The following is a 9,762-nucleotide window of genomic DNA, read 5'->3' as shown; positions in this document are numbered from 1 at the left end:
GAAATCCGACAGACCCAGCCCTGGCTTCTCTGTCGCGTACAGAACGCAAGCCGTAGGTCCTCAGACCAGCTCTATATCTGTTTAGGAAATCAGCAGAGAGGGAAGGCTGTTTCCAAGGGAGGTTGGCCCACTGAATGGTGGCTGCCTTCATCTTGGTGAAAGGTGAAAATTCCGAGATGTACTTGTCCACTTAGGTGGTGAGCTCCCCTAAATGAGTGTGTGCTCCCTCCTAGGTGTTGACAAGGTGCTCCGCTGACAGATATTCTAGAGTTGGGGACTTGGCGACACCCTAACTTGAACCGTTGCTTCCTGTGGGCTCCCTTCTCATGAAGCCAGTTTCACCGTGAGCCGGTTCAAAGTGTCAATTTGCTGCATCATTCCCCTCCTATGGACTGGATACGTGCGTCATTTCTACTCCAGTGAGTTCCCCTTTCCTTACCTTGTTGGGTTCCTCCGCACCCCTCAGACATCTGACGTGGCGGAATGTCTGGTGTTAGGCCTACCACTCGTAAGCAGTGTGGAACCTGTGTTAGGCTGGGTCCATATGTAGTGATCCCTACGGTGATCCCATATGTGTATTCTTCCACGATAAGGCTCCCTACGGCAAGCCCGTGTCTTCCCTCGGCAGAGTCTCTCTGCCGTCACTGTCTGGTGAGTCTCCCCCCGTCTTAGGCTGGAGCCACCCCAGTGACATTCCATATGTCATACTGCCCGGTCATCCGCCCAGTTCATATGTGTATTCTTCACGTTACCTCCCTTCAGGTAGGATGTGCCAATGTACAGGGAACGCTTCCCCAGTGGTCCTGTAGGACAGCAGTGACTTTCCTAAGCCCTGTCCTTCCCCGCCTTAAAATTGCGGGGGCATCAGGAGGCTTTTGTCTAGGCACTGGAAGGTGGCAGCTTTAGTGGTGTTTTCAATGGTTGATCCCCATTCAGTCGACGTCGACTACGTCCGACGTTATCGACTGAAAGGGAACGTCCTGGTTGCATATGCAACCCACTTTTCCCTGAAGGAGGGAACAGAGGACGTTGTCCCCTTGCCACTACCGCTGGACCACCGCTGACTCCGGGTTACACTCGGTTCCTCAGCGAAAAAGCAACTAGTGCGTGTATCCACTTCCCTATTTATACCCGCGGCCTGGGGCGGAGTGTGTGATGCGAATCACGCACTCCAGTTCCATTGGCTCGTTCAATAGTATGAACGCTGTGTGTATGTGCGATCGCTGTGAACGATCGCTGATCGATTGCTCCTGTCTGCCTCGCTGCCTGCTGTGCTGTGAGTTTTGTCTGCTTCGAGGCTGTAAGCTCCGTCTAAGCCTCGTATTAGCTTCATATTTCTTTCTGTTTTGAACGTCCTGGTTGCGTATGCAACCCACCGTTCCCTGAAGGAGACTTGGTAACCCACTCAGTTAGACTTGGTAACACTGGGAAAGCGTGCCCAACATTGGAAAGAAGGGACGCTGCGGAAGCCCAACCAACCCGAAAGGGGGGGGGGGGGAAATACACATATGAACTGGGCGGAGGGCCGGGCAGTATAACATATGGAATGTCACTGGGGTGGCTCCAGCCTAGAGAGGGGGGAGACACACCAATTTACAGTGACGGCAGGACTCTGCCAAGGGAAAGACACGGGCTCACTTTGGGGAGCCGTATCGTGGAAGAATACACATATGGGGTCGCCGTAGGGACCGCAACATATGGACCCAGCCTAACACGGGTTCCACACTGCATACGAGTGGTAGGCCTAACACCAGACGTTCCGCCACGTCCGGCGTTGGGGGGGGGGTTACGGAGGAGCTCAACAGGTTCCGGACAAGGGAATTCAACCGGAGCGAAACGGCGCACGTATCCGGTCCGTAAGAGGGGAATGGCGCAGCAAGCCGACACTGAACAGGGGCTCACGGTGTTACTGGCTTCTATGAGAAGAGAGCACACGGGAAGCAACCGGTTCGACACGTAGGCTATAGAATCTAGCAAACGTATTAGGTGTCGCCCAGCCCGCAGCTCTACAGACATCTGTCAGCGAGGCACCCTGCGCCAACGCCCAAGAAGCGGCAACACTCCTTGTTGAGTGAGCTCGCAGTCCGGGGGGACAGGGTTCAGCTTGGGACTCATACGCCAAGATGATGGCATCCACTATCCAGTGGGCCAACCTCTGCTTGGAGACAGCCTTTCCCTTCCGCTGATCTCCATAACAGACGAAGAGCTGCTCTGAGGTCCTAAAGCTTTGCGTTCTGTCCACGTACAAGCACAGAGCGCGAACGGGGCAGAGAAAAGCCAGGGCTGGGTCTGCCTCCTCCGGGGGCAGCGCTTGCAGGTTCACCACCTGGTCCCGAAAGGGGGTGGTAGGAACCTTGGGCACATATCCAGGCCGGGGTCTCAGGATAACGTGAGAGTTAGCCGGCCCGAATTCCAGGCACGATTCGCTGACCGAAAATGCGTGCAGGTCCCCTACCCTCTTGATGGAGGCCAAAGCAAGTAGGAGAACTGTCTTTTGGGACAGAATTTTTAACTCTGCTACCTGCAAAGGCTCGAAGGGCGGTCTCTGCAGTGCGGTTAGCACCAGAGATAAGTCCCAAGAGGGTATAGAGGGGAGGCGAGGCGGATTCAACCTCCTCGCTCCCCTCAGGAACCTGACGATCAAGTCATGCTTCCCCAGGGATTTCCCGTCTACTGCATCGTGATGTGCGGCAATAGCGGCGACATACACTTTGAGGGTGGAGGGGGACAGCCGACGCTCCAAAGCCTCTTGCAGGAAAGAAAGCACGGAAATGATCGAACACCTTCGGGGGTGTTCTCCTTGAGAAGCACACCACTCAGCGAACAGTTTCCACTTCAGGGAGTAAGCAAGCCTCGTAGAGGGAGCTCTCGCTGACGTGATGGTATCTACGACTGCCTGTGGTAGACTACCTAGAACCTCCGCGTCCCGTCCAGGGACCACACATGGAGTCTCCAATAGTCTGGACGCGGGTGCCATATGGTGCCCCGTCCCTGAGAGAGTAGATCCTCTCTCAGAGGAATAGGCCAGGGAGGAGCTGTCGAGAGGAGAAAAAGTTCGGGGAACCAGGTTCGGTTGGGCCAATAAGGGGCAACTAGCAAAACCTGCTCCTCTTCCTCCCTGACTTTGCACAGTAGTTGTGCAATAAGGCTCACTGGGGGAAACGCATACTTGCGGAGGCCCCGGGGCCAGCTGTGAGCCAGTGCATCCGTCTCGAGGGAATAAAACAACTGGCAATGGGACGAGTCCGGAGAGGCAAACAGATCTATCTGTGCGGCCCCGAAGTGGTCCCATATCAGCTGGACCGCCTGGGGATGGAGCCGCCATTCTCCCGAGGCCACAATCTGTCGTGAGAGCTCGTCGGCGGCACGATTGAGCAGGCCAGGGATGTGAACGGCACGAAGCGACCTCAGATGCTTCTGACCCCATAGGAGGAGGTGGCGGGCGAGTTGTGACATGCGACGGGAACGTAGACCACCTTGGCGGTTGATGTACGCAACGGTCGCAGTGTTGTCCGTCCGGACCAGTACGTGTTTGCCGAGCAGCGTCGTCCTGAGGCGTCTCAAAGCAAGGAGCACTGCTAACAACTCGAGGCAGTTGATGTGCCAATGCAGGCGGGACCCCGTCCAGGTGCCAGCTACTGCATGCCCGTTGTACGTGGCCCCCCAGCCGGTGTTGGAGGCGTCTGTGAAGACCACAGCATGCCTGGACACTTGTTCTAGGGACACACCGGCCCGGAGAAACGAAAGGTCCGACCACGGGCTGAAGGTTTGGAGGCAGGCCGGGGTGATTCTCACAGGGAGCGTGCCTCTCCGCCACGCCCACCTCGGGACTCGGTCGCGAAGCCAGTGCTGGAGTGGTCTCATATGAAGCAGGCCGAGCGGCGTAACTGCGGCTGCGGCTGCCATATGCCCCAGGAGCCTCTGAAAATGTTTCAGAAAAACCACTGTTCTGCTCTTGATAAAATTCAGGCAGTTCAGCACCGACCGGGCGCGATTCTCTGTGAGGCGCGCCGTGTGTTGGACCGAGTCCAGCTCCAAACCGAGAAAAGAGATCCTCTGCACAGGGGCGAGTTTGCTCTTCTCCCAGTTGACCTGAAGACCCAACTGGCTGATGTGCTGGAGCAGCAAATCCCTGTGTTCGCATAACAGCTCCCGAGATTGAGCTAGTATCAGCCAGTCGTCGAGATAGTTGAGAATGCGAATGCCCTGCTCTCTCATGGGAGCGAGGGCTGCCTCCGTAACTTTCGTAAAGACACGGGGTGACAGGGCCAGCCCGAAGGGTAAGACTTTGTACTGATACGCCTGACCCTCGAACGCGAAACGCAGGAATGGCCTGTGTCGCGGCAGGATGGAGACATGAAAGTACGCGTCCTTCAGGTCGATCGCTGCAAACCAATCCTGGGGACGGACACATTGGAAGATGCGTTTCTGCGTCAGCATTCTGAACGGGAGCTTGTGAAGGGCCCGATTCAGGACTCGCAGGTCCAGGATTGGTCGTAACCCACCCCCTTTCTTGGGTATAATGAAGTACGGGCTGTAAAAGCCGGCCTTCATATCGGCTACCGACACCGGCTCTATCGCTTCCTTCGCCAGCAGGACCGCGATCTCCGCGCGCATGACAGGAGCAGATTCGCTCGACACTGAAGTGTGGCGAATGCCACTGTACTTGGGCGGACTCCGGCGGAACTGAATCGTGTAGCCGAGCCTGATGGTACGGAGGAGCCAGCCGGACGGGTTGGAGAGCACTTTCCAGGCCTCGACGAACCGGACCAGGGGGACCAAAGGTAACACAGGCATACCCGGGGTGGGGCAGCGCGGTGGAGGACAGGGACCCGGCTCGGAAGGCCCGTGGGCGGCCCGAAGCGGGGTCTGAGTGAGCCGTGCTGCACTTACCTGTCTCCACGGGGCAACAGAGGATGGGAGAGAAGGCGGATGACCGGGTCCTCGACCGCCTCGTGTTGCGGGCTGGCGAACAAGAGGGGGCTGGGGGGAGCAAGGCTGTTCTACAGGGTCGCAAGCCGCCAGCCTCGCCCTCTTGGGACCCAGGGACGGAGAAATTCGCTCTTCTGATAATTTGGGTACCACTGGACTCCGGAGAACCAATGGTGGAACGGTAACCATCTGAAGAGTTAGTCCCCCCATCCCTGGGTGGCCTGTCTCAGGAACGTTTCTGACACTCGCCCCGACACAGACTGGGCGGCCTGCCTGCTGCTGGTTCTACGCTGGGGCCTGGGTGAAGGCTGTTGCGGAGACCCCGCGGAACCGGAGGCAGCGGCAGGGGGGCGCCCTCGGCGACGAACGGGCGGAGGGACTATCCCCGGCGGCAGGGTGGAGGCAACAGCGGGCCACCGGGATAGGGTGTGTCGGGGAGCCTCCGTCCGAACCTGGGTGGCAGAGAACTGTTGGGCGCAGCTCTCCGCCACGTCGCCGAACAACCCAACCTGGGAAATTGGGGAGTCCAGGAACCGAACCTTGTCCGCATCCGCCATCTCAACCAGGCTGAGCCAACGATGGCGTTCCTGGACCACCAAAGTGGACATCGCTAGACCGACCGCACACGCCGCGACCCTCGTACCCCGGAGGGCGAGTCAGTGGCGGTGCGGAGCTCACTCATGAGCGCCCGGTCCAAACTACCCTCGTGCATGTCCATGAGTGTCTTGGCCTGGTAGACCTGCAACAATGCCAAAGGCATGCAAAGAGGAAGCGGCTTGCCCGCAAGCTCTGTAAGCTCTGACCGCCAATCCTGACGCGAACTCACAGGCCCGCGAGGGGAAACAAGGATCCCCCACCCAGGATGCAGCGGCCGTTGGACATAAATGAGTCGCAACAGACCGCTCCACTGGAGGGATAGCCTCATAACCCTTCACCGCTCCTCCGACAAGGGTAGTGAGGGAGGAAGAACTACTTAAGTCGTTTTCAGCAGTAAAAGGTGCCGTCCACGACCAAGTAAGCTCTTCATGCACTTCGGGAAAGAAGGGCACTGGGGCGGCGGGCTGAGAACCAGCACGGCCCGCCCCGAGATACCAATCATCCAACCGAGACTGAACAGGACACGGTGGAGGGTTCCACTCGAGCCCGACAGCCTCGGCGGCCCGTTTCAGCATAGCTGATAATTCTGGATCCGGCTCGGGCAACATTGAACTCCCGGAGGGAGACAACGCAGCCGAGTCGTCATCTCCAGACATCAGCTCACCCTCCGATGCTGCAATCGACATCCTGTCCCCCAGGGGAGCCCCGAGTGAAACCGCTGGCGCACCCATTACAGATGGACCAGCAGATAACACCGGAGGCTCCAATGGTAGCAGTGGAAGGGAGGGGTGAGGAGCCCACAGGGAATGGTTACCGGGCGGGACATCCAACACTACCCTCCGGTCACCCATCCCATGCAGCACCCGGGGGTGGGGCATGGCAATGGGGACTCGCTCTCCGCGGACGAAGGCGAGTCTCGCCCTCAACACTGCGACAGTCATGTTCCCACAGTGAAAACATGAGCTGTCCACAAAAGCTGTCTCAGCGTGCTGTAAGCCCAAACACGTGATACAACAATTGTGACCATCAGAGAGAGACAGGGAACGACCGCACCCAGAAACGCACGGGCGGAATGACATCTTGAAAAAGACGCAAACGCACCCGTGTTAGTCTTTTAGGAAGTGAAAAACTCTCACCAGTGCCGGAGCACACAGGGGAATGACCGCGGCAACACTGACACAGGAATGGTGCACCCTGTGCCAGTGAAGCACTCACTTTCTCGCCCTCAACCGACCGTCAGACAAACAAACACAAACAGAAATTTGGTTGCTGTGAAAACAGCAGTTGAGAGCTTAAAGCTCGCGATCACCGCTGCACTCGCGCTGTAACCACCGACACCAGGAGAGACTTCCCAAAGAAGCGCCGACACACTCACTCGTTGTACAACAACACTCTTCAGATCCAGACATGAAGCTCGGCTCCGAAGCGAAAGGCAAATGGTGCGTGCATCCACTTCCGTATTTATACCCGCGCTGCGGGGCGGAGTGTGAGATGCAAATCTCGCACGCAAATGTGTATTGGCTCGTTCAATAATACTCGAAGACGATAGGCTCCCTAGCGTGATCCCATTTCAGTCGGCGTCGACTACGTCCGACGTTATCGACTGAAAGGGAACCATCATTTACTATCATTTCTAATTGTTTCTACCATTAATTACAGCTTACTTATCATTCGCTAGCTTCCGTTATTCTTAGCATGACACACTAGTAACTCGCTAAGTCTGTTAACGCGCCACCCGTGCGCTCAGTTTATTTATTTATTTTTCTCTCGCGCGCCCGCGCCTCTGAGTTAATAAAAAGCCCAGGTGAGTAAGAATCAGTCAACAAACACGGTGAGTAATGTCTTGTCCTGTTATTGTCACCTGCACTTCATGCCACATGTTTAGTATAGCCTTCCCCGTCGGCAATAAAGGATATATATGTGATAAATGCAAGGAAACAGTCGGGCTGACGGAGAAGATTTCAGAACTAGAGACACGCATCCAAACTTTAATTGAGGATAGTAAGTGTGCAAGAGCTTTAGATACTATTTTGGATGCGCCTAGCATAGTGAACCCTTTACATTATTCGGTTCTGGCTGAATTATTGCCTGTGCAGCCAGGCAGATGGGTGACAGTGAGGGATCGCTCTAGTCGCGGATCAAAAAATCACTCTTCCGTTGCGATTACCTCAACAAATCGATTTGCCCCACTCAGTGAAACACCGACTGAGAATTCTGTTGATTGTGCCCTGGTAATTGGCGATTCTATTACACGGAACGTGAAAATAGAGACACCAGCCAGCATAGTCACATGTTTGGCGGGAGCCAGAGCGCCTGACATCATAGCAAATTTAAAAGTGATGGCTAATGCTAATCGTAAATTCTCTAAGATTATTATTCACGTCGGCACTAATGATGTTCGACTTCGCCAGTCGGAGATCACCAAAATTAACATTAAAGAGGTGTTTGAACTCGCAAGTACGATGTCAGGCACTGTAATTTGCTCTGGCCCCCTTCCTGTCCGAAGGAGTGATGAGATAGTTAGATTGTGTTCACTCAATGGCTGGCTTTCTAAGTGGTGTCCGCAAAATAATATAGAATTCGTAGACAATTGGAAAAGTTTTTGGGGCAAACCTGGCCTGTTGAAAAGAGATGGTATTCATCCCTCCTGGGATGGTGCTGCTCTTCTCTCTAGTAATTTGACTCATATTCTTAGAGATAAAACATGACAATCTAGTTCTCAGGTCAGGAAGCAGACAGACTGGATAAATCGACCGTCTGCTAGCGGCCTCGCGTCACCAAGGTCAGATAAATCCCATCACATAGAGGCTCTTTCACCTAGATATCATCATATAGAGACTGTGTCTGTTCCCCGAACTTCCAAACCTATCTAAGGTTAAAAATGTAATTGATGTTCAACAAATAAAAAACAGATATAATACAGATGAGCAAACGATAAAGCTTGGGTTGCTGAATATTCGATCCCTTACTTCAAAAGCACTTATTGTTAACGATATGATTTCAGATTATAACCTAGATGTGCTGTGTTTGACAGAAACCTGGCTAAAACCAAACGATTACATTACTTTAAATGAGTCCACCCCGCAAGATTACTGTTATAAACATGAACCTCGTCCGAAAGGCAAAGGGGGAGGTGTTGCTGTAATTTATAGTAATATTTTTAAAACCACTAAGAAATCTAGTTTTAAATATACTTCTTTTGAAGTGTTGGTGCTTAATGTAAAAATATATAGTGTAAACGATAAATCACGTTTGAGAATTCTGCTGGCTACTGTATACAGGCCACCAGGGCACCATAAAGACTTTATCAAAGAATTTGCTGACTTTCTATCAGAATTAGTATTGGCTGCAGATAAAGTACTAATTGTTGGGGATTTTAATATACATGTAGATAATGAACAAGATGCATTGGGATTCGCATTTAAAGACATTATAAACTCAATTGGAGTTAGACAACACGTGTCAGGACCTACTCATTGTCGTAATCATACTCTAGATCTAATATTATCACATGGAATCAATGTTGATGCTGTTTAAATACTGCAGCAGAGCGACGACATCTCAGATCATTATCTAGTCTCATGTAAATTACATTTAGCCGAGGCTGCAAAGCCGACTACGTGTTATAAATATGTTAGACCTATCACTTCTGCCAGATTGCTTTATCAATAATCTTCCTGATCAGTTTCATCATCTCAGCATCCCAGGTAGCTTAGAAGAACTCGATATTGCAACAAAAACTTTTAACTCCTCTTTTCCAGCACTTTAGACGCAGTTGCTCCGCTGCGCTTAAAGAAGATTAAAGAAAATTATCCAACGCCGTGGTACAACGAGCACACCCGGGCCCTTAAGAGAGCAGCCAGAAAAATGGAGCGCAACTGGAAGAAAACAAAACTAGAGGTATTTCGGATTGCATGGAAGGAGAGCTCGATTGCTTACAGAGAGGCTTTAAAAGCTGCTAGATCTGCTTATTTTTCAACCCTATTTGAAGAAAATAAACATAATCCTCTGTATTTATTTGAAAAAGTGGCTAAACAAACGAAAAAGAAAGCTTCAAGCCCAGAGGTTTCCAAGAAACACAGCAGTAATGACTTTATGAACTTCTTCACTTATAAGATCGATAATATCAGGTAAAAAATTATAAATATGCAACTAGAGTTGAGGCGGATACTCGGCTGAAACGAGTATCCGGTACGGATAAAGCACTTTTGCCGAGTACGAGTATAATACGAG

This window comes from Siphateles boraxobius, unplaced genomic scaffold (genome assembly GCF_051911475.1).
Source record: "Siphateles boraxobius isolate OS27281-9 unplaced genomic scaffold, OSU_SipBor_1 22, whole genome shotgun sequence".
Lineage (NCBI taxonomy): Eukaryota > Metazoa > Chordata > Actinopteri > Cypriniformes > Leuciscidae > Siphateles > Siphateles boraxobius.
This window is presented reverse-complemented; position numbering follows the sequence as displayed.